Source organism: Macaca mulatta, chromosome 9 (assembly GCF_049350105.2).
Source record: "Macaca mulatta isolate MMU2019108-1 chromosome 9, T2T-MMU8v2.0, whole genome shotgun sequence".
Classification (NCBI taxonomy): domain Eukaryota; kingdom Metazoa; phylum Chordata; class Mammalia; order Primates; family Cercopithecidae; genus Macaca; species Macaca mulatta.
In genome coordinates, this window is record NC_133414.1 from 61,170,133 (window position 1) to 61,192,326 (window position 22,194).

General features: G+C 51.2%; 1 long non-coding RNA gene across 1 annotated transcript; it reads left to right on the forward strand.

The window, feature by feature from the left end:
* Positions 1 to 5,211: 5,211 nt before the first annotated feature.
* On the forward strand, positions 5,212 to 9,247 carry LOC114670120 (uncharacterized). The gene is made up of 3 exons (XR_003719605.1): positions 5,212 to 5,262; positions 7,976 to 8,031; positions 9,210 to 9,247. It is a non-coding gene; the product is annotated as an uncharacterized LOC114670120 (long non-coding RNA).
* Positions 9,248 to 22,194: the final 12,947 nt, after the last annotated feature.

Sequence of the window (22,194 nt, forward strand, 5' to 3'; positions counted from 1 at the left end):
ACATGGTAAGATTTTGGAACTGAGGCTGACAATGAAAAATAAATAAAAACTGAGACTGGGCAAGGACACTTCTGTGCTCACCGCAGAATAGCACTGAGGCCTGGGGAATGGCAGACAGGCCGTTGTAGGCAGTGGCAAGTGGACTTCGAACATAGGGATTGTCCAGGAACCTTGCTGCTGTCTCCAGCAGAGAGGTTGAAACTGGCCCAGCGGTCCGGGACATAGGCCAAGATAGTGTGTATGTCAAGGTGTTAGAAAGTTACTTCTCAGGGAGAAACCCTGACCTTGTCAATCCAGAGGTATCTGGAGCTCAGAGAGGTTGGAACACTTGCCCAAGATCACACAACTTCCGAGTGAGAAGGCAGGATTTAATCCTAGTTCTAATCCTCGAGTTTCTAGTACAGACTGTCTTCTCTTCAATGAGGCTTCTACGGAGGCCTCCAACCTCCAGGCTGTGCTGGGAAAGGGAGAGAACTGTGGGCAGAAGGACAAAGGGTCAGGAAAATGACTCCAGCAGATGCTCCAATTCTCTGCCTGGTGCTTGGCCCAAAGGCCATGCTCCCTGCACCCAACATTGCTTGCTGGTAGTTTACCCTTACTCGAAGGTATGGTGTGTGCTGCTTTCACAGGCCCCAGAGGCTTCTGACACAGACAGTGGGGACCCCGAGCTGAAATGCCATGTGGTTCAGTGTAACTGAGATGACAAAGTTCTCTCACTGTAATGCATGTGTGTCTACACATGTCTACATTCATTCATTTCACAAACATTTATGAAGATCTCATTATGTGCTACCCACTGTTTTTGGCTCTGGGAACATTGCAACTGCAAAAATTCCAGACCTTAGATAACATTACCATTTTAGATACTACGGGCCAGGGGTTAACTATGCAGACCCTGGGGTCAGGGAGCCTGGATGGAGTCCTTGCTCTGCCATACACCAGCTGGTTGCTTTGGACAAGTCACTTAGCCTCTCCGGGGCTATGTTTCCCCACCTGTAAAATGGGAAGGTGCTGAATGAACCAAAATGAATGAGCACTGCGCATGGAAGGCACTCAGGGCAGAGCTCAACTGTGAGCCCTGTGAAAGCAAGGTGCTGCCCTGGAGGGGCTGACAGTCCCGCCCACACTGTGTCTGTGATGGTCAGGCTGCAGAGTGGGGAGACCAGGGAAGGGAAATGGGGAGCAGATGTTGGGGAGTCAGGGAAGGCCTTAGCAAGAGGGAGACTGCTGTCGGGACCAGAGCGTTCCTCCACCCAGGGCGCCACACGCAGGTTCTTTGAGCCTCTGCCAAATGTGATCTGGATGGTAAAGCTGAGTGGGACTTTTTCTTCCTTCTTTTTAGCCAGAAGAAGAAGAAAGAAGAAGAAGGAGAAGGAGAAGGAAGAAGAAGAAGAAGAAGAGGAAGAAGAGGAAGAAGAGGAAGAAGAGGAAGAAGAAGAAGAAGAAGAAGAAGAAGAAGAAGAAGAAGAAGAAGAAGAAGAAGAAGAAGAAGAAGAAGAAGAAGAAGAAGAAGAAGAAGGAGCAGCAGCAGCTGCATCCCATAGTCAACTCATGCCCCTCTAGAAATCCCCTCCTTGCAGGTGATCATGTGAGGCTCACCTGAGCTGCTACCTCCTCTGGGGGCTCTCCCTGCCTTGGTTCCCTGAGGTTTCCAGCTGACAGGATGGCCAGTGCCATAGTCACTCTCTCCAGATGGGGTGCGCTTAGGGCAAGCAGACTGTCCTTGCTTCACGCTCCAGTGCATTGGGCAGGGCCTCTGTGCAGGCTCCTGGTGGTTTCCCCCAGAGATGCCCAGCCTGCAGTGTTTCCCATGGAGGAGGCATTCCAATGTGGACAGGCAGAGATCCCCCATGTTCTCTTCCCTGGGACACTTGCAGCAGGCCCCAGGCTGTCCTCAAGGCTCCACCACTGTGTGGGTGTGTCAGAGGGACCCAGACCTAGAGCCATCAGCCTGCCTCTCCCCTTGGTCCTGATGAGTAAGCCCGGAAGTGCAAGCCTGTGGCACCGGGGAGAAGCACCCTCGGGCTGAGTTAAGACCTGCCCTTCCTGCCATGTCATCAGCATGCGTCGTCCACTGTGGCCTCCATCCCATGTGACTTTTAGGGCACCATGAGTGCCACAGTGTCCCCTGCAAGCTGCTGCCACTGGACTTTAGAGGACCCATGCTGCGCTTTTCTTTCTAAATCAGGAGCCTGCGCCACTCGCCCTGCCCTGGGAATTCGCGACAGGTGCCTCTGAGTGGTTCCCCCAGAACTCATCATCGGCATCCCATGGACAAGAAGAAAAATAATTTGTTCCCTCTTCCCAAAAAATGTGTGTAAACAACATAGCCTTGTCTTCGATGCGAGCCAAGTCTCTCCAATTTGATTTGTCTCTAAAGAAGTGAGACTGTGCAGGGTCCCCCTGGGTGGGAGTGATGCCTGACGGGAGCCTGGAAACTTGGCAGCGACGCCCTGGATCGCAGCTCTGGCGTTGGGCCCACCTGGCAGAGGAATGGGGAGAAGTTTTCCCATTGTCCTGATGCGATTCTCCCAGCTGAGATGAGGCTGGTGCACATGTGGGCCGACACTGATGGGATCCAGCTTGCCAGGGAGGTGCGCTCCCCCATATGAGCTCTGGTCAGCAGGCACTTACCAGCATTCACTGAGTGCCCACTGTGTGCCAGGCACTCACAGGTGGTACTGGAGGAGGGCACAGAAGGCCTTCATATTTCCAGGGCCAAGAGGAGGGTAGGAGCCTGTGACCCCCATCCCCCCGCAGCCCCTGATGCTGCCCGGGGTGATCCTGAGTCGTGGAAATGAATCCAGATGTGCACACTCGCTCATCTGCGAGTGGTGACCCTCCCTCTGACAGCCCCCAGGACCCTTCCCAAGTGAGGATCTTAGTCCCTAAGTTGGGTTCCCTGGTGCCTGACATCTGGATATTAGGAGCCACCCCAATAACTGGAGGCATTTCTACTGCTGACCCAGATGTTCAGCATTAGGCAAGTGCCCTGTAGACGTCACCCCATGTTGTTTGAAAAGAGCTGAGATATCACATTAAATATTTTTCATAATCCAGAGGAACTTGGAAGAGATGCCCTGGGCTCCAGCCCCAGTGCCAGGGGTCTCCTGTCCTTTCTGTGAGGCAGGTTGAGCCTGGGATGGGATGCGGGCCAGAGGCTTCCGCAGGTTTCTCTGTGAGCCAACCTCACCTTTGCTGCCTGGATCTGGCCATGGTGCTCCACGGGGTGTGGGCACCAAGCTCACAGACTGTGGCAAACACAAGCCCCAGAGAGGAGGCAGCCAGTGGTTCCAGGGAGCGATGGGCCCAACCTCGGCCATTCCAGGCACCAGAATCCTGCATGTCTCCGCTCCCCTCTCCACCAGACCCTTCTCTGTCCACAGCACCAACCGCCAAAGAAATGGGCTCTGAGAGGCCCAAAGTGGCTCCGGGTAGCCCACCTGACCATGGACTGGGCCAACTCCAAGGCACAGTCTGGAGCAAGTTGGAGATCAAGGCCAGATCCCAAATCCCAGAACTGAGTCCAGTCGGGGAGCTGGGCTGTAAGAAGGAGGAATCAAAAGTTGAGGACGGTCACAGCAGGGAGACCTCAGAGTGAGGAGGAGCCTGGTGATTGGCCTCACTGTCACTGGTCAGCTGGTGTGGGCTATGTGGGCAGGTGGATTGGGTTCTGAGGTTCTGGAAACCAGCCATGCCCCATGCAAATGCATGTAGACAGACCCAAGCCTCCAGGTCTGATGGGAGGGACCTCTCCAGGGGGGCCTTTGCAGGCAAGACCGAACTCTCAGCACCTGCATCTTAAGGCTCCAAGGACATGGCAGTTGTGGCCCGTGAGTGGCAGGCCTCCGCCTGAGGCTTGGGAGGTGTGAGGCGCTGGCTACAGAAGGCCAGGCAACAGTGCAAGATGTGGGGAGGCCACAGGGGCAGGGCAGGGGCTCCCTCCAAAGGGCCTAGGGCACGGGACAAAAGGCCAGGCTGCTGGCAAGCTCTCTGCCTTCCTCACCGCAAAGGCTCATAGAGGAAATCTGTGTATTCAACACGGCCCTGCCGCCCTCGGTCAAGCGCCTACTGAGGTGCATTGGTCCTGTGAGAGGCTGGGCGTGAGGAGGTGGAGAGCTTGAGCTTACAGCAGAGCCTGTCAGAAGGCCAGAGAGGGCCGGAAGTCCTGGGTGGCCCAGTAGGATGGGTGAGGAAGGTTCTTGGGGAGTGGAGATACCAGTGGCAGACAAGTGCACCATTCCTGGGACTTAGAGAGGGAGCAACACTGCTCAGACTCATGGTCAGGAGACGTAGGTGGTAGCATCAGGCCCTTGAGGCCGAGGGGAGGCTGACGTCCAGCTGGGCAGAGACCACACCACTGGGCCCAACATAGTCAGAACCCAGGAAGCTTAAATTTGGGGACAAACAGACCCTGGGTGGAGGCGATACCCAAGAATATGTTAAAAAGGGAGCTCCACTCACTGGTGCCAGACACTGCTCCTGGGCCTGAGTGTGCATTTTCCCTCGAATCTCCACATGGGCCCTCCAAGCTTGATTTAGCCAGGAGGGCATGAAGAACCCACAGTCCTGACACTCGCCTGGAGTCACACAGCTGTTTTGAAGCATCCCAGTGATGTGGGTGTAGCTCACCGGGTCCCCAAACCCGTGCAGGCCATGACCAGTTTTGGGTGGTGGAAAGAGGTGGTCAGAGGACCCAGAAGTCCTTACAGGAAGGGCTGTTGCCCGCTGGGAGTCTGGGGCAGGCCTGTGCATCCTCTCCCCACCTCCCCGTTTCCTCCCTCCCCCTGTGCCCTGGGCCAAGACCCAGTGCCAAGTGAGGAGCTGCGGTTGCTGTGGAGGCAGGAAAGCCCAGGGCCCGGCTGGAAGGTCATGTGGGAAACTTCCGCTTGAGGGGAGCTGCTCAAATGGGTCACTGGGCCCCTCGGGTACCAGACCTTGTTTTCCTTTGGTCTCCTCCAATGGATAAGGGGCACTGGGGTAGGGGCCTGGCTCCAGCAGCCAAGGCGTGAACAATGGTCTTGCTGGCTGCCCCGTCATGCCCCCTCCTCAGCTGCTGCCCTCCCGGAGGACCAAAGCTGCCATGTGAAAATGATTTATCTGAAAGGCTTCTCCGGGGAAACTGGGTGTCGGAGCCCATGCTCACTATGCTCCCTGCGTCACTCTTTTCTGTACAGAACCCTGAGTGTGGGCGGGAGGGTGGACACCACAGAGGGTGTCGGGCCATGGGTGCTTCTGGGTGTAGGGGGCTCAGATGAAGAGGTGAGTGGCCTGGTGGGTCCATGTGCAATGGGAATGGGCAAGAGGGCCTCGGCATGAGTCTTCCATAGGAACGAGGGCTCAGGGCTGTAGGGGGGCTCTGCGAGGCTGAGTGAGCCTGTGCAGGTGGGGGCTGTGGAGGTGTGTGGGAGGCTGCTGTGAAGGGGCTTTCTGGGAATGGTGCTGTGCTGCTGCAGTTTGCTTAGAGGGCAGGTGTGAGTGGGAGTCAGGCAGGCAGGGCTGTGTCTGCAGGTTGAGTCTGATCACCCAAGGCTTTCCCTGGGCTCTTTCTCAAGGACTGGGAAGCCCTGGAGGTTGTGGAGCTGGTGGTGAGAACACTGGAGCGTTCTTGGCAAGAGGACTAGAGTGCGGGTGGTGTGCGGGATGGATGGGTGCAGGAGAGTGCAGAGTCAGGCCACTTGGTTAGGCCCTGGATATGTGTCCTGCTGGGGGCATGAAGACCTGGCTGAGGAGGAAGGCACAAGGGGCAGTTCTGTGGGGGTGAGAACCATGGGAGGTGGGGCAGGAGGACTCTGGCAAATTGAACACAGAGAGTGGAGGTGGGGAGCATCCAGGTAAGGTGAGTCTGGGCCAGTGTGTACACCACAGGTGCTTGTGAATTTGTTGATTGGCTATGTGATTGGTTTGTTGGTGGTGCCAGTGGGCACAGGGGGTCCTCAAGAGAGATGTCAGAGCATGTGTGTATGTGAGAGAATGAGAAATGGCCCATGCATGCACACCCCTATCCCGCCCCCACCCCGCCCAGCACTCCCCTGCCCAGCTTCCGGGGAGCTGCTGCAGAGGAAAGCCCTGTGAGCTAGGGCACATCATCAGCATGGCCAGCAGGGGGCGCTGTGCCCTTGGATGGCCCAAGCTCTCCCAACAGCTGGAAGATTGGAAGATATGTTTGTACATTTTTGAGTGGGTGCCCTGCTCTGACATTGCTTAGATGGCCATCTCGCCCCCATCCTAGCTGACAAGCTGTCTTCACTACATCACCTCCCATGCTAACAATACCACGGGATATCACCTGGGGGTAGCCAGGGCTCCTGGACCACTCAGCTCTACTCAGCCCTGAGAGAGGCATGCACAGTCCCCGACGAGAAGATACCCAGAGCTGGGCATGAAAATAAAGCATGAGGAAGGGAAGGTGGCCCAGTCCCCAGCCTGGGACCTGTGGCCACATGGGAAAAGCAAAGTGTAACCCAGAGGGTGGGGGTTCTCACTTGGGGGTTCTCTCAGAGCTCAGGGTGGGACGCCAGCAGAGGCTTCAGGCTCTGTCCTCACAGCCTCTGCAGCCCCAGAGCCTCCCAACAGGGTGTGGTTTGCTTGAGAGTAGGTAACAGCAGCACAGGGTGGCATCAGAGGCAAGGACCAGTGGCCCCGGGGACAGTTGCCGGGACCCTCAGGTTAAGGCAGTGGCCCCGGGAGAGCGCCTTACCTCAACTTAGTGTTGCCCCTCATTGCAAAGCGGACTCACTGATAAAGCATGAGACCAAGGCCAAGGTGGGTGCTGGTGTGGCCTAGGGAGGCGTTCAGTCCAGCCTGGGGAGCTGGGGTTGCCAGGCACAGCCCCTAATATGAGGTATGTCTGAACTGCGTTCTGAAGGATGAGAAGGAGTTGGCTGGGCCAAGAAGGCAGTGGTTGGGGGAGTGTTCTCTTGTCCACAGGGTCCACTTGAGCCCAGGAATGGCTTTGGCAGGCTGCCTGCAACACCGAGAGGAGGAGGCCAGCACTGGGTTGGGCACCCCTGTGACACAGGCAGGAAGCATGGGCTGGGTGGTGGAGGCCTGCAGGTCCTGTCAAGAGTGGAGGCAGGGCAGCCCCTGAGGAGGGCGCAGGAGCCTGGGCCCACACATGCTGGAGCTGTGGGAGGGAGTGTCAGTCCAGGGCCAGGGGTGGAAGGCTCAGCAGGGGGGTCACTGCAGCTGGCCAGGTGGCCCCACGCCCTGCTCTGGGATTTCTAGGTTTGATGTTGAGACCGATCAAATTTGAATCTTGGTTCAAATCTTGGGCCCTTCCAGGGACAAATAGCTCAACTTCCCTGGAGCTCAGGATTTCATCTGTGAAGTGGAAATGGGGACTGTGTGAACAGTGGGGTGATAGCCTACCAGGGTGATTGGCAGGGTGAGTTGAGATGACATTTGTAAGCCCTTGTCAAGGTGCCTCACGCATAATAGGTTCAATAAATGTTAACTCCCCTTTCTGCTCTCCTCCTTCTCCTTCTCCTACTCCTTCCCCTTCCCCTTCCCCTTCCCCTTCTCCTTCCCTCTCCCCTTCCCCTTCTCCTTCTCCTTCTCCTTCTCCTTCTCCTTCTCCTTCTCCTTCTCCTTCTCCTTCTCCTTCACCTTCTTCCAGGATTCCTGCACATGAGTGAAGCTGGGAGGGAATTTATCTAATTTGTCTAATTTTGTCCCTTTTTATCTAGCATGGGATAGTGTTCCCATTTTACAGATGAAGAAACTGAGGCCAGCCAAACTAAGTCATTTTCCCAGGCCCCACAGCTAATGAGTAGCAAACTTACTAGATGCCTTTCACGTCTAGGGAATGGGCAGCCCCATGCTAGGGCTTCCTTAAAGGACATGGGACTTGGCCTCTGGCAGGGTGTGCCAACTGGGTTGCCTGAGAGGGGCAGAAAGTAATTGCATTTAAACATGAGCTTTGGTAACAGCAAAGAAGGTGCATGAAACACCAGCAACCCTCTCTCCTCTGCAGCCGGTGCTCCTGAGCTTCCTGGGGCTTGGACCTCTGCTTCGTGACCAGCTGGGCAGGTAAGGGACATGGAGAACGACCAGGTGTCTACGCGGGCTGACCAGCCTGGAGGCTGTATTGCAGATGGGCTCCTGCACAGGGGTCATCTGAGCTCCGGGACAGCTCTGGGGAAGGCAGAGCCCCATGACCAGGATGAAGGCGAGGGAGGAGCATGGGTCCTGGAAGCAGAGGCCTCCTTACCAGCCCTGAAGGTGGCTGGGGCCCAAGGTTGGGTGTTAGGGGACACCAAACAGAGGTCATGAATGTGCTGTGCTAGCCAGATCCGTCTTGCTGATGTGTTTTATTTGGCTTGCAGAGTGCTTCTCAACAAACTTTGAATTATGTCTCAACATTTTCATATGAAAATCTAGATCTGCAGTTTCTCCTGAAAAGTTGGAGACTCTGGCCACAGATGTGAAAGGAGACATGCAGCAGGAGAGCAGCTGCCCCATCTAGTTGGGGGCAGGTTCCTGCAGACCCCACCACTCTCCACAGTGCTCCCAGCACTACCATTCCCTGCCTGGGCCCCTCGAGGCCCCTCTCTTCACAGACATGAGCCCTCAGTCCCTTGCCCATAACCTGCAATCTGGCTGTGATTTCCCACTCTGGCCAGTTTCCCTAGAGGGGGACATGAGGGATGTGACACACAAGGTCGTTGGTCTACACAGTCTGGGACTGAGTGTGAGGACCAGGCAAAGAGGGCTGTCACCATCCCCAGAGCCAGCGATTCAGAGGGTTTGGGTAGGGGACCTGGCTGGAGCAGACACCATGGAGCCTGTGGGACTTTGGAGGGCCTTCTCCTCTCATGCAGGAACGAAAAGGCCAAGGCTGATTTGTCTAGCCACATGGTGATGCAGAAGAAAATTCCATCATCCCCAGGGAAATGCAAGAAAAGGGGGAGGAGGGAGAGAGAAAAAGAGAGTGAGAGGAGGGGAGGAGGGAGAGAGAAACAGAGACAGAGACAGAGATATAGAGAAGGATAAACAGAGAGGGAGACAGAGACAGAGAGAGAAGAAGACACAGAGAAAGAAACAGATCAAGACAGAAAAGAAGAGAGAGACAGACATATTGGGAACTTGAGAGTCACAGAGCGAGAGACTGAGGGTCTAGACGGGCAGCCAGGTCCCTCCTATGGGGCCCGTGGGTTCTCTCTTGAGTTGGGATGGCTTGATGGCCACTCCCCTCTCCTCCTCCTCAGGCCTGCGGCTGGCTCCAAGGAAGCTGCTGAGACAGGGATGGGGAGAGAGTTCCGTGCTAACAATATGGCGCATACCAGGTGCTCAAGATGGCTCTGTGGAGGTAGATGCCTACTGCTCTGTCTCCCAACAGCGCGGATTTCTGTTTGCCAGAGGGAGGTCACCTTCGCTGGCTTGGAAAGTGCTGGGAAAGGCCCTGTGTGGCTGGGTGGGCTTCTGCCGGTGGCCAGTGGTCAGTGGAGGGGCCGGCACGTTTCTCGGCAGTAGAACCACTTGAGAATGCCCGGCCCCTTTCTGAGCTCAGACTTCGGCCCCAGCACCCGAAGCCAGCTCCAAGAGGACAAAGACTGGGGCCTCAGACTCATCCACATTGAAATCAGAACTAACTTTTTCCAGGGTACCAGGCCAAGTGTGATAAATTTGGAAAGTAATATTTGCAAACCGTTTCCCGGCATCTCACAGCAGATTGGCTTGGTGCAACTGGCACTGCATGCCCAAGTGTGTGCGGCCAGGACTGAGGGGCTGCTGGGACTGGTGAAGGTGGGGACGTGGTTGGGAACACCAATTGCATTTCATTAGAGGCTGGTGATGGGCCACTTCCAAGTGGATGGTTTGGAAGCCCACGACAAGGAAATGCGGGGGGCCAAGCCAGACTACATTATTCACAATGTGGTTTTCTAGCTGCTTCCAAATCTGCTTTTGCCAGTTGAGGCTGAGTGAGTTAACCCCCTGGCCCTCATCTCTTGGGCCTCAATTTCCCAAGCTTCTCCAAGGTGTTGCCCTTTCTTCCCTGACCACTAAATCTGTGGGAATGAGCTCGAAGCCTGCACCCAGTGCTTCCTGGCTATGCAGCATCTGTATTGACCAAGTCACAAACTGGTCTAAAATAAATAGGATCAAAGACTGATGCCTGGATGGGGCTGGCTCTACCGCATTTCTGTGGCTGTCAGTGGCCTTGGTACGCTGATAGGTGCATCAAAACCCCTTTGGTGTAAAAGTCCAGATGAGGAATATCAGAGAGTGTGTGAGTGCAGAGACTCTGCGGAGGATGGATCTGTAGGCCACATTGTGTTCAAGTGCCCAAGTCAGCAGGGATCCTTCTCTGCAGGTGGCCTCTGAGATGCCTTGTACCCACCCTGCACTTGTGACATCCTGGCTTGTCCCTGGGGACCTCTCTCTGCACCGTACACAGAAACGAATCTCTGTCTTGATCTGTGGCCCTCCATTTTCCCTGCGGCACCTCCCTTCCTGAGATTGGGCCCCAGGGCTCCCTGGCCAATGCAGACTCCCCTGTGCCACCAAGATCCACACCGAGTCCCCATGTGTAGGTGTCCTCTGCAGGCTGTGCTGGGTGGTGGCGCCAGCCTGTCCTAGTCTGTCACCCACCCTCTGAAACTCAGAGGTGATAGCCACGTTCACAGGCTTGTCCCATGTGTATAGTCTGCTGGATTCTACGAAATCAGACATAAACCAGGCACAGAGAAGGTACATGATTTTTTTGGTTATTTCTCCATTCCTCATCTCTGTTTTAAAAATTATGCCTCAAAAGCATGTTTAGTTTGTGTATTTACATAACTTAGCCTTGTTTCAGAAGAGACTCCAGGAGACCAGAGTAGGTAGCTTGACTTCAGGATGAGAAATACTGACACCCCCCACCCAAGCTAAGATGAAGGAAGGGCATTCGCGCTGGATGGGGTGAACTACCTGTCCTCCCTGTGACCTTCACATGAGGCACCATGCCAGTCAACTTCCCTGCTCATAGGAAGCTCACGTGCAGAATTGGGGAGCCCTCGGAGATGACTCAGAGTCATCTCCCCACTTGACAGAAGACAACAGCAAGGCCAGAAGGCGGAGGTAAGTTCATCTGCATGGGCTACTGTTCTTTCTCTGCTCTCTGGTTGCTTTCAAGGTCCAAGGGACTCCCTGGTCAGAAGATGGGCATTTCCACGTGTCTCCCTCTTAGGCATCCCAGTCTACACACCTCACTGGCTCTTGCAGAAATGAGGAGCAAGAGACTGCTTGCAATCGCCCATCCACGGAGGAGATGAGAACTACCCCCACGTTAAAATGCAAGGAATCTTGCAAAGGGCCGCTCCATATTTATGAGCATTACTGAATCAAACTGTCTGAGCAAAGGCTCCAGGGACCCTGAGAAAAGAGGTGGGCAGGCCCATTTTTTAGCCTGATGAAGCCATTTATTTTAAAGAAATACTGATGGGTACTAAGACATTCCTTTGGGAGCAGTTGTGTCAGCCTCCTAGTTTAGGTGTCTGATTAATTTCCTTCTACGACTGTTTCATTTTAAAAGTGCATTTTCTTCTGATAAAGTCATCTGTGTTACACACACACACACACAAATGCATAAAGAAGAAAACAACCATCACTCCAAATTGTACCACTCAGAGCATTTTAGTTAATATGCTGGTAAATTTCTTCGGGTTGTGGATACCTAGTGACAAGGGATAGACATAACAGAAGGATTTTCTTTCTGTTAACACTGTTGGTATTGTGTCATTATTGTGTCATGCAATGCTGTGGGAACCTTATTTTGCTTACATATTTGTCTGTTTTTCTGATCATTTCTATTCGTAGATTCCTGTAAGGGGGATTACCAGGCCAAAGAGTATGAACCTTTGAATATGTATTGCCAGTTTATCCTCCAGAAACTCATGTTATTTGCTTTCCGGGAATGTGAAAGTACACACCATCAGTCTTTTAAAAAGAACAGGGTTGGAAATGACTCAAAAGCTAATCTGGGGACAAGATATCTAGTGACCAGATGCCAGTCCTGTCCCCATTTGAATCAGGGGCGCCTGAACCAGGGGAGGTGTCGAGGGATGCAGAGCTGGCGCCTGCCAGTGGGGCTCCACGCCTGTGGGTTTTTAGCTTGGCTCTGGGTCACAGGGCCTAGAGGTGGTTTCTGGGCTAAGGTGCCCGAGGCTGTGCAGAGTTTGTGTCTGCGCCCATGCCTGGTCACCACCTCAGTCACAGTCCATCTAGTTTCTATGATTCCATATTAAATGTAGGGGACTTTGTAAAGAAAAAGGATACAAAATTGTGAGTACAAAACTAGGTATAAAAGTGAATACTTATTCAAAATGATACAATAATCGAAATGAACTACACATTTTTAAAAAGTTGATAAATAATGTAAGCATCACAAAACTCTGCAAAAACATATTAATTACTGGAAGCAGTATGGCTTCCAGACGTACTGCTGTAATTGTAATATTTTCCTTCCTGTATTTTTGGCTGGGTACTTGCTGTTTCCCTCTTCATATGACAATGATTTTCTAGAGTCATAATAGAAAGGTAATTCAGTCTTTCCTCTGGCAGGGCTGGTCAAACAACATTTTCTGAAAAAAATCGGTAGTTGAGAAAAATTCATTTCAACTTCATAACGAATTGATAATGTCATATACATTATAGTAAATTGTTGAAAAAAAATTAGGGAAGACTTGAACCATGTTTCTATCCCATCTGCACTGTATGACTTTAGGGCATGTCAAATTTTCTGTATGGTGATTGACCTGAAATGCTCTCTGAATGACGACATACACATCTAGACCCACATTTTAATGGTATTCATGTTTAGTGTTTTCTTTGTTGTTGTCAGTTTTGATTAATTCATCAAGAAATTTAAATGTTTCCCCAATATCTTCATAGGACTCACTTTTCTTGATTAGATTACTAAATATTCCAACAGCCTGCTTATTATTTTTATTAGGAATTTATTTCTACCTCTTCATGGTAAAATCTGAACATTTAAAAATGTAATTTGATTAACAGTAATTTCTTTCTTTATTTTTTCCTTTTCTTTTCTTTTTTTTTTCTTTTTTTTTTTTTTTTTTTTGAGACAGGGTCTTGCACTGTCACCCTGGCTGGATGCAGTGGTGTGATCATAGCTCACTGTAGCCTCAACATCCTGAGCTCAAGTGATCTTCCCACCTCAGCCTCCCAAAGTGCTGAGATTAAAGGTGAGAGCCACCATGCCTGACCCCATCAATAATTATCTAAATTTTCTCTGTTCCTTAATTAAAAATTTAAGGATGACAAAATAATATTTGTCTAAAGTGGAAGACCATAACTTCTCATTTGTTTTATTGCAACATTTCAAAGCATCCTTCCAGATTATAGATTAAATAACATATTCTTAGCTGAACCTCTCCAGATCCCCCATATACCTGGGGCCACTCCAGTGCCACTTGATGGGGGCAGAGTGCATTATGTGGGACAGAGGGGAGATCCCAGTGGAATGAGAAGATATCTTCTTACTTACATTGCTGGAGCCTCTCCTGGGGGCTTGGAATGGGCTCCTATAAATGAGAGGCCTGTGCTGGAAGCATCAGTAGCTTCGAGGTAAATCTACTTCTTACATCAGTCCTGAATTGCACCCCTGAATCTGCCCCAACTGCAGGCTTCCTGGAGACTCATCCCATCCCTGCTGCTTCTTGAGTAGTTCTGGGTGCAGGGTGAGCATCAGTGAGTGGGAGGGTTGGTGGAGACCCCAACCTGGGACATGTCATCAGATGGCTGCTGGAGGTGGAGCCAAATCCTTTGTTCGGTTAGGCTTTGGGGCCCAGCACTGACCCATAAAATCTGGCTGCCTTAATTCCCTTTCCTTCCTGATTCCTGGGGGACACGGCCCTTCAGCTCTGCTACTGTGTCCCCTTTTCAGTCCCTCAAAAGACTCAGCAGTTCCCACCATTAGGAGCAAAGGCTGTTTTGGGCCCTCCCTTCTCGCCCTGCATTCCGGTTTACCTCAGCTCTTTGATTTCTGTGGCTTCTTTTATTCCTGTCCTATGGTAGCTGGACAATTGCAGAAGCAGCAGCCTGGCCAAGGGATCCAATCCCAGCTCTTCACTCTACCTGATGTGCCCCTGGGCATGATCTCAGGGCTGCAAGGAGCAGTGCCTTGGGAACTGCGTGACCTTTGGTGACCCACTTCAACATGGAGAGTCTGACAGGGTCCCACCACAATTCCTAATCCATGATCCGGAGGCTCCCTGCAGAACAGTTAACATGGAAGAAGGAGAAGGGATGGTGGAAAGAAACCAGGCACAGCACTTCCTCTTTGGCTTGGGCCAGCCTACGTCCAGAGCCTTGTTCTGTTCCTCCAGCCCCTCTGGATCCTGGCTGTCACTCAGCTCCCGACAGAATGGTCAGGTAGGGCGGTGTGCACTGAGTACTGCACCAATGTCTCCTGCAGCTCTAGCTCTGGCTCTGGTCTCACCAACGGGGGGCAGGAAGAGTTGGAGGGGACCTGTCTTCCTCATGCACCCACAGTTGTGGTCTTAGGCGCGTGGAGTGTTGTGAGATGCACAAGTGTCCCCGTGGAAAAAAAAAAAAAACGGAAAAGAGCACAAAACCAAGTGGCCTGGCCCAAAGCACTGCAGCCTACCTTTACCCTTTAAATTAAAGGGGTGCCAGAGTCATCAACCCAGGCATAGCAACTCTCAGCTAACTCTGTCGGGGTGAGCTTCCTGGACTGGAAGAAGGGGGCTTCCTGGCTGCCTCTCCCACTACCTCTGTCATTGTCAGGGAGTAGGGTCGCCTTCTCCTTCCCTGAGAATGCTCTAAATAAGTCCCTGTGCCTCACCCAGTCACTAATCTCATTTCCTGTCCCTTGCTAGAATGACCAAGAGTAGGAATTCCTCTTTTTTGAGGCACCACCACCTCTTCCCTGGAGAGGGAGGCCTGCCTGGTGGAGTCTCTAGTGGAAGGACTTTTGGCCTTTCTACCCTAAGGCATTAGTCTAGGCAGTGGCTTCAAAAGAGCAGAGCCAGCCCAGGAGATGAGGGACAAGTGACCACAGCTTAGCAGGCCAGTGTGGGCTCCTGACAAACCCACATCTCATGGCCAGGAAAGCCTAGGAAACCACAGCTGTGCACTGCTTCTAGATCGAGGAAGAAAGTGCTGTACTCATTCTCTTTACAAACTCTTTAAAATAGGGTTGTTTTGTCCTTAAAAGTCAATATAATTCAAAATAATGAGAGAACAAGCCACAGACTGGGAGAAAATATTTGAAAAAGACACATCTTACAAAGGGCTGTCACCTAAAATACACAAATAACTCTTAAACTCAATAAGAAAATGAACAACCTGATTCAAAAAATGGACAAAAGACGTGAACAGACATGTGACCAAAGAAGATTCAAGTTGGCAAATAAGTGTTTAAATAGATGCTCAATGTCATATGTCATTATGGAGTTGCAAATTAAAACAGGATCCAACTATATACCAGTGCAATGAGCAAAATCCGAAGTCCAGGAAACACCGATGTTGGCAGGATGTGAAGCAACAATGCTTTCATTTTGTGGTAGGAATGAAATGTGGTATAGTTCCTTTGGAAGACAGTTTGACATTTCTTTAAAAACTAAGCATACTCTTACCATATGATCCAGCAGTCACACTCTTTGGCATTTTCCCCAAAGAGTAGAAAAGTTATGTCCACACGACCAGCACCCCCTGTTTTTGCAGCTTTCTTCATAATTGCCAAAACTTGGAAGCATCAAATTGTCCTTCAGTAGGTGAATGGATAAACTGTGGCACAGCCAGACAACGGAATATGATTCAGTGCTGAAAAGCAATGAGCTGTCAAGACATGAAAGACGTGGGGGAAACTTAGATGCATATTGCTAAGTGAAAAAGGCCACTCCGAAAAGGCTACACACTGTATGATTCTAACTATGTGACATTCTGGAAAAGGCAAAACTATGGAGACAATTAAAAGGTCGGTGATTGCCAGGATTTGGGGGGACAGAGGGATGCATCAACAGAGCACAGAGGTTTTTTAGGGCCATGAAGCTATTCTGTGTGATACTACAATGGTGGATACCATTGAGAGAATGCGGGGGCTGGCAGGACTGTCAAAGTGACCCAGAGAAGAGGGAATGAGACTTCGGGGTGGGGAGCTGCTGCCTTTCTATGGCTCTGTTCTACCCAAACTAGGACTGTGGACCGTGCTGTCACCACCAGCAGTGGGGGTGGAGGTGGGCGGCAGGCAGTGTCATTCTGGTGGAGGTCTCCCCACGTGGTCCCAGAAAGCCTGAGAAGAAGAGGCTCATCCTCCACCACGCCTCCAATGATAGGCAATGGCACACACTGGCCCTATTCCCTTACTCAACACAATGGTGGATACACAACATTGTTAACTCCATAGAATGTGCAACACCAAGAGTGAACTTGAATTAATCATGGACTCTGGGGTATACTGGTGTGTCACTGTAGGCTCATCAATTGTAACAAATGCACCACTCTGGCAGGAGATGTTGATAATGGGGGAGGCGGTGCATGTGTGGGGCAGAGGGTATATGGGAAATCTCTGTAGCTTTTGCTGTGAACCTAAAGTTGCTCTAAAATTATAGTTGACTAAAAAAAAACAATATATCCAGTATTTTGCAACCTAGTTTAACAGCCACTTCCATGGAATCTGTTCCATCGACGTTTACTAACCTCTGCTTCATGCTAGACCTGCACAAGGCCCTGAGGACACAGTTGAGAAACAGCCTACCCTGATTTCTGTATTCAAGGCACCATAATCCCTCAAGGAAGAAAGTCATTACCAAGTGTAAACAACACATTACAGTTCAAATCAGAGTAAGGTTTTTTCAGTCTTCCTGTATTCCAGGGAGCACGGGGTCTCAGGTGAATCTGGAGGGCAATGGACTTCCCTGAAGAAATGCCATCTAATGCCATCTGAGACTGAAGGTGGCTGCAGTTGGCTGAGCAAAGCGTGGGAGTGAAAGGCCATGCAGAGGGACACATGTGTGGGAGCCTGGATGGGAAAGAGCCAGTGCTTCCGAGAACAAAGAGGACACTTCTGTGGCTGGAGTTCTTAAGAAGGGGCAGAAGCCAGCCCTGTAGTGCCTGGGCCCCCGTCAGCCATCCAATTTCCCTCCAAATGCATTTGGGAGGATTTGAAGGACTTAAACGACTGTGACATGATCAGATTTGCATCCAAGAACTATTATATACTATTATATTGGGCAGTACACAGAAAGGATTTGATGGGGCCAAGGTGGGAATGGAAGACTAGTTTAGGGGCTAGTACATAACCCAGGCAAAGAAACCTTGTTGGCCTTTGCAGAGAGAGATGTGGACAGGGCCAGGAGTTCTCAGTTTGACCTACCCCGACTCAGATTGGACATGGGGTCTGAGAGAGGGGCCAGTGTCTAATGACAGTACCATGTTCTGGAGGACCCTGGAGGAACAGATCTGGAGAAGCAGATGTCAAGTGGATGTATACCTGGGAGCTTCGGTGGCTGTCAGCCGACTGAGGGAGATGTGCACAGGATGGATGTGTGCACAGGATGGATGTGTGCACCTGGAGCCCCGCACACAGCCTGGGCGGGAGACATAAATCTGAGCAGAGAGCCGGTAATTGGAGCCATGTGGTCGATGAAATCATCTAAGGGGAACGTGTGGGCTGAGGAGAGCAGAGAACAGGGCCATGATCACTGCCACATCTGTGGACTTTGGGAGCTGAGGCCAAGACACCATTGGATTCTCAGCAATGCGATGCACAACAAAATCTAGAGCCCAAGGCTTGCTTGATGCTCTGCAGCTGACAAGGGTTTCCCACCAAATGAGGTCCCTGGGGCTTCTCACCCAAACCCTGAGAGACAAGTGTACTCCTACCCACGGGGACTTTGCAGTGTGGAGGAAAGAGTGCAGGGGTGGGAATGGCAGAGACCAAGGCTCACATGCACAGGGTAATAATTCCCGCCTGGAGAGTTATGGCGCAAAATGACAGGAGGCATTGACAAAGCTCCAGGCACTGCGCCTGACACATGGTTGGGTTGTTGAAGTTTTAAGGGACTCATAAATGACACCCCATTATTCCTCTCCTCCACTTACATCCAGCTGAGAAGTGAAACGCAGGAGATAGAGAACTGGAAAAGGAGCAGCAGCTTCCTCACGGCCACTGCCAATGGAGCAGCAGGTCCATGCTTACCTCTCGCCCTGCGCCTACTCCCTGTCACTTTTCTGACAGCCCCAAGAGAATGCTGGAGCAGGCAGGACTGTCAAAGTGACCCAGAGAGAAGGGAATGAGACTTCAGAGTGGGGGGCTGCCTTTCTATGGCTCTGTCCTACCCAAAATAGGACGGTGGACCATGCCATCACCACCAGCAGTGGGGGATGGGGGCGGGAGACAGGCAGCATCACTGTGGTAGAGATCACCCCACATGGTCTCAGAAAGCCTGGGGAGAAGAGGCTCACCCTCCACCACGTCTCCAGCAACGATTGCACACACTGGCCCTATTTCCTCGGCTGACACATAAAACCAAGACCAACAAGTAGAGGAGTGAGAATGTACTTACAGGGCTTCTTACTCCAGTCTGGCCAGTGCCTGAAGGCAGAGCTTGGTGCCTGCAGCTTGTCCTTGAGGGCCCCTCCTCCCTGGCCTTAGCTGAGTTTTGGGTGGGTCCTGAAGGTAGCTCCCGGCTCGGGTGGTGGAAGTGGTGGCTGTGTCTCGGGCCTTCCCTTTTTAACCCTGGGAGCTCTTCCTTCCGACCTCTGCTGTGGGGCCATGCCTTGCTGCCTCCCAACTCTCTTTTTTAGGTACTGACTTCAGACTCATGAGGGGGCGACTCTTTCTTCCCCATTGGTTATGTCTGTCACATGTGAGCTCTGCAGTCTGAGACCAGCTCCCTTCTATGTGGCGTTTGGAGTACTGGGACATGGCCACAGTGGGGGTGGGATATGCTGACTTGGGTATCACCTGGTGGCTGAGCTCAGAGAGACAAGAAAAGTGAAACCCAGCCTCAGCTCAGAGATCACCCACTTTTGCCCAGGGCTCAGTGCGGCTCAGTCAGTCTGCTGGATATGGTAGCACCAGAGAGTGCGGGATGTACCCGTCTCTAAAGTCTCCTCTCTTCCTTGTCTATCCTCCTCTCTGTCCAAGGATTCCCTCCCTCTGCCTTGCTAATTCTCCCTAGAGCTGTCAGGGTTGGTTGTGACAGCTGGAGCAGAGAGAGGCAAAACCCTAAAGGTGACTGCTTATGTCCGGATGTGGGAAGGTGGAGTGAGTATGATTCCAGGCGAATTCCTCCAGTCGAATTCCTCATCCCAGGCCAAGCACAGCTTGGTGGAGGAAATTTCTCGCTTGCCTTGGATGCCAGGCCAGAAGGGGCATCACCTGAAGCAAAGGAGTTCATAACTTAAAACAACAAGAATAACTTAGGCAGCAGGCATATGTCTTGCTTCCCAAATACTCTGAATTTCTGGCACTTCTGCCTGGCTGGAAATAATTCAGTCTCAGCTATATTGGAGGTTCCTTTTGCATCCTGGGCTTATGAAAGTCCTGGGGGGGGGGCGGTCTCACAAGAGCAGCAGGCAAGTCCTCCAACCCACCTGTTAAGGCTACAATGTGGAGGACACAGCCTACCTGGTTTCCTCAAGGCCAAGGACACCGTGCACCTGGACTCCAAGGTCACAGCAACCTACACAGGAGTGGAAATTCCATACCTTCCTCTAGCAGTTGCCTTCAGAAGTTGCTTTCCTCAGCACTGACAGCTAGCTGGGCAGGGTCTCTCCTCCGGGAGCCATGCACTCTGCCTCCCTCCATGGCTGCACAAACTTTCCGCTTTCCCTCCCGGCTTCTGCAGCTGACTTCTTTCTTCTTCCCATCACACTTTCTGACTTTTGAAGCACAAAAGCTAGGAACAGGGGTACTCTCTGAGAAGCTTCTGTTTTCTGCCCTGCTGCAGAAACAGGAGTCTCTCTACCCCCAGGAGGTAGAGAGCACAGAGGCTTCCAGTCTCCAACAGGGCAGGACGTGGAGAGACCCCACAAAAGTCGTATATCAGGGAATTATCCTGTCAACATCACATCATCTGTCCCATGTGTGATGTCACTGTTTTCCACTTGTCATCTCCATGCTGCTTAGAGTGGGGCCCGAGGGTCTTTGGAAGAACTGCCTCAGGACAGACTTTGCATATCAGTGGTCAATAAAGGTAACTGATTGAAATCATAGCATGTTTTTGAACGCTCTGTTGTGCAAGAAGACCCTGAATGATGTTTGCTGTGAGTATAACAATTGTACTGATTCCAGAATTCACAAGAAGAGTTGGAGACTTGGGATGGGATTCTCCGCTTTCTTCCTCGAAGCCCACCTTCCCAGATTCCTTCTCTGCTGTGGAACTTTAGGTCTAACCCTTTGGGAGCACCCCCACAGTCTTTCTGATGCTAAGACTGAGATGTCTTTTCCTTCTTGGACTCCATCTCCTTCCCCTCCTCCAGGGCTTTGTCTGCCGCCTGATCCCAGGAGGGTCCCCACCCTGGCTTTGTGCTGGGGGTCCAGTCTTTAACCTCCCTGAGTTCCCTGCTGAGAGGCACCAGGCTTAGACGGTGGGGTGAGCAGATGGGATAAGGGGACTTGGCAGTGCTAGTCCATAGTGACTGAAAGATGATCAGATGTTTCACCCTCCCCAGTTAATCCTACGGGCACCCCCTACACCTTATTCTACTGAAAGAGTGTCTTTCTCTGTCATCCCAGCCTGATGTGTGTCTCAGGAAAGAGAAAGAAGGCAAAAGGAGAGGAAAAGGAAAAAAAAAAAATAAACCTTCTGCCAGATATGCCACATAGTATAAAAACAAATAGGGATGTATTATGAAAGAGAGTAAAAACTTCTGCCTGAATTTTAAAGATAATAAGTAAGACTTTGAAGAAATTTCTGGAGCCACCCCCTTAGGTATATGCCCCAAATGACTGAATTATGTATTTACTCATTTGGAGGTAAGTCACTGAAACAGTCTGAAATGTGCTGCCGTCACCCATCTTAATCTTTTCCTTGTTGTTTCGTAGGTAGTTTTAAAAATGTATGTTTATCAGAGTCATACATGTACATAGTTTTAAAACTTAAATGGTTCTTCAAGGCTTGTAATGAGAAACAGCGTTCCTCTTCCCACTCCAGATTCCCGTTCCCCAGAGGCAATCACTTTGAATTCCTGCCGTTTCTTCTGGTGCTTTCCTCCTGACTTTAAAATAACAAGTTTAGAAGGCCGTTTCTTGATTTTCCAGTTTAAATGTCATGGGATGAACTTCCACCATGGAAGAGGAGGATGTCACTCTTTAAAAACACCATCCTCCTGTGCATACGTGCTGTCTCTTCTCTTCGTCTCAGGCCCGTCATGGTAGTTACAGCCTAATTTTTGGCCAAATCAGTATTTGGTATTTACATAGTTATGACTATGTTCGTATTATTCACAGCTAAACCATGCAGTGCACATTTCCTATTTTGTACAACTTTTTGTTTTACTTGGAATAAACAGTTGCCAAGATTTCCCTTGGTTTAGTGCTCTCTTCCCATTCATCCCTAGACTCTGGGCCAGAAGGGGGCTCTCTTTGCAGTGGTGCAGATGCGTCATGGCTGGGCTTCCTCTCCTACTGACATCCTCCCAGGCACCCCCTCTGCCCGCACCCAGCACATGCGGTGGTCAGCTGTTGTCTTGGGGTTCTGGGAGTCCCCTTTGCCTTCCCTGCGTTGGGTCTCTAGTTGCTGAAAGATGAGTCCTCTCTTGTTTTTTTCCCTCTCTATAGCTTCCTGAAGAATGTTTTGTGCTGGGAAATGTTTTGAGAGCTTGTATGTGCAAAAATTAGTTATTCTACCTTCATGTTTGATTGGCAGCTTGGTCATAGATTTTTGACCCAGATTTTGAAGGCGTGGTCACTAGCTTCTGGCTCACAGAGCTGCCACCAGAAGTCAGATGCCATTCTCATCCCTCTTCTTTCATAGGAGGCCAGATGCCTCTCTGAAATCTTTCAATATTTTCTCTTTTATCCTGAGAGTGCTCTGGTGTGGTGTGGATCTCATTTCACTAAGGGGTTATTCAGTGGGTCTTTTCACACTAGAGACTGATGATCATTACGCAAAACCTGATACATTTTATTTTATTGTTTTCTTTAATTACTGACCCCCACTCCATATACTTTCTCTGTTCTCTTTTCTAAAACTTTGTTTTCCAATCATGGACCTCCTGGGC